The following is a 3,169-nucleotide window of genomic DNA, read 5'->3' on the forward strand; positions in this document are numbered from 1 at the left end:
TCCGGGGCGGTGGGGGGGGGGCTGGAGGGGGCGAGCAGGGTGCAGGGCCTGCCCGGAGCTGGCTGGGTTTGGCTGTGGAGAAGGTGAGCGTGTGATGCCCGAGGCTGCCCTGGACCAGGTACCTGCTGAAGTCCCGTATCGCCACAAATGCTGCCTAACTGGTGTCAGAAGTGCTTGCACCATAGCTTGTTCCTGGTGTTTGATCTCGCTCCTGTCTATTCCTTACACGGTTTGCCGGGATGTGTGGTGCTTTCCCTTCCACGTGTGGATGGGAGACTTGTCTGAGGTGTTACAGAAGCTGTTTGTGCTGTTGGGGCTTACAGTGACTTTCGTTTGCCTCTCTTCCTCTTGGGCTGCTGAAGCTTCATCGATAACCTCCAGCATCCCTGAGGCTGTGGCGTTTGTGACCGTGCTTTCAGGCCATCTGTGATAATTTTTATAGATGACAAATGTGGCTGGTGAAGCGGTTTTTAGTGCCTTGTTCAATAAAATATCTGTGGTAGTTCAGAGTGCCTGTGGGAGCCACGGCATTGTTTCTGCCCTGCAAGGCCTCACAGGGTCTGCTCAGCGTGCAAGGCTGGCAGGGGTTGGTATCGTCCCTGGGACGGGACGGGAGTGGAGTTTGGAGGAGGGAAGAGCTCTCTGTCCTTGCTGAAACTGAATCAGCCTGTTGGTGATTTCCTGAATTTCTGTTGCTGCTTTATAGAACAAAAGTAACTTCTTGAAATGAGTGAGCATGTTTTGTGGTCACACTAGTTAGGATTAAGTTCACCTGTGTTTCTTACTTTGTGGAAAAAGACCAAAATGCCTCTGAAAGGTGATCCTGGGGTGTGCAAATACTGCCCTGTATCTCCTGCACTGGAGACTGTAGATGAGCTGGACGACTGCCGGACCTGGGCAGTCCTTGGGAGCAGTCTGTACCCTGCGTGAACGAGGAGAGTGGGGTGGGCTCTTCCGTAGGCAGAAGAGGGAGAAAGAGGCCTAGGAAGATGAGGGGCTGAGGATGAGCTAGCCCTCATCTGTGGCCTTTGAGGGGACAGTTATCTCTGCACCTTTGCACGCTGCCTGGGCACGGGGTAGAGGCTCCTTGGCAGTGTGTGATTTCTGACAGACATGAGTGTAGATGACGATGGAGATGTGCATTACCTTGGTCACTGATTTAAACATGAGGATTCAGACTGCTTTTGGCACAGCATTAGTGTGCTCTGCATGGGAGGGAGGAGTTGCAGGGCTCCTTGCAAGCATCTGCAAGGTGCTTGTAGTGAGAGAGACCTGGTCTGATCAGCAGAAATAGCTGAGTGAGCAGTACCCTCTCCTAGGGTAAAGTTTCTAGGAGCTCTTGTGCCCAGACAAAGGAAGTGGAATGCAGTGCTTACTGCCTCCCTCCATCCCATGTGGGGCTGATAAGAAAGCTGATAGTCATCCACCACATCTTCTGCAGGGTCTGGCACCTGGTGTGGTACTCCTCCCCAGCTGAGTGACTCCAGCTGAGGACAATAACCATTCACTTCCGAGTAGGTGCAGAAGCTGGATAGGAGGGCTTGTTAACACACTAACTGCAAGAAATGTTGCCTTCAAAATTTCCGTGGTATGCAGTGAGAGATTGAGATTGTTCAGAGTAAGAAAAAAGTTACAGCTGTCCTGAGCGCCTCAGAGGGTTTCCAGTGGCCAGGGAAGCTGGGTGTGCGGTTAGGGACTCCAGGAGCAGCCCTGGGGAATCTATGTTGAGTGGGGGTTTCTTGTTTATAAGAATTTGCATGTTGCGAGTGTCACTACTTGCAGGTATATTCTGTAGCGACGTGTTGCAGCGTGCCCTAAACGTTGGCGGATGCATCCTATGTAGGATCAGCAGTAAGCTTGCGCCTTTATGCCTAGAGAGTGTACGTACGGCTGCTCTGTAGGTATTTGTAGCTGCACAAGAAGTGCTGCTGTGACTTGCGTCCTGGCAGCAGATGAAACCCGAAAAGCTGGGGTGCTTTAAAAGAGTTGATTTCTGTGAGTTGTTGAGGTTTTGATAAATCTTGGTGGGCTTGATCCTGCATTTCTGGTTCAGATCACCCATGGAGGCAAATGCTGAGCTTCGACTGAACAAGTGCATGAGGGGTTAGCAGGGGTGAGAAAAGGATGGGGAGAAGTCTGCTGTTTGGTTCGACTTACCTGAGCGGGTCTTAAACAAGGTTAATAAAGGGAGGCAAGGAGCAATGCATTGACTTGCGTAGCAGCTCGTACATACTACAGCTGAAGTCCTTGCTTATGCATTCACTCCTTAGCGCTGGTGTCTGGCACGCCCTGAAGGCAGTCGCGGGGTGTTGTGTGATGCCCATGGAGGACAGAAGTGGTGAGCCAATAGTCTAACAAGGCAGAGTGAACAGAGGAGGTGGTTTAGTACTCCTTAATTAGATGAACTCAATTGTCTAGTGAGTAAATGCTTATATGAGAATGCTGGTAACTTTACTGTGTTCTATTCCACCCACCCAGCCCCCCCCCCAAAAAAAAAAATCTGAAAAATTTAGTGTGTTATTTTGAAACTGAGGTCAAGTGATTAACCTGTCCTGTTTCAAGGAACAACAACTCTACCTTGCCTTCATTCTGTTTGTGGGTCAGTTTGAGTATTCCCCTAACCACACTTGTGCTGGCAGTCACTAGCTGCTCTGCTTCAGGAGGAACCTGTAGTCTGGGGCAGATACATACATACATGATGTGCAGGGTTTGGGCATCGGAGAGGCTCTGGGGGTCTGAGCAGCATGCAGCGCGGCAGGTCTAGGGGGCTGGCTGACAGCTGTCTCTGCCCGTTCTGGTATGAACGGCTCCCAGCAGTGCTGTGCTGGGAGCTCAGCTTTACTGTCTCAACCTTCTCCATCCTCCCATTTCTTCTGGCAGGCCTCAGTGCATTTGTAAAGAGAAGGAAAATGCCGTTCCACAGTTGATTTAATCTGACTGAAGATGACAGTGCCGCAAAAGGAGCACTCTGCATCTGCCCTACCCCCAGTTGCACAGCTGAGAGGTAGCGCCCTGCCACTTCCAAGGGTTCCCACCAGCATGTTGCAGCCACATGTGCTTACTGATCTTACAGAAAATTAAGCTTGCGGAGATGGAAGGGGAGAGGGAGGGTTGTTTTGGGCTGGATAGGTGAGCTGCTCTAATTCATCCCTGTCAGTGAAGTGGCTGG

Source organism: Egretta garzetta, unplaced genomic scaffold, assembly GCF_000687185.1.
Source record: "Egretta garzetta isolate BGI_Z169 unplaced genomic scaffold, ASM68718v1 scaffold23, whole genome shotgun sequence".
Taxonomy (NCBI): domain Eukaryota; kingdom Metazoa; phylum Chordata; class Aves; order Pelecaniformes; family Ardeidae; genus Egretta; species Egretta garzetta.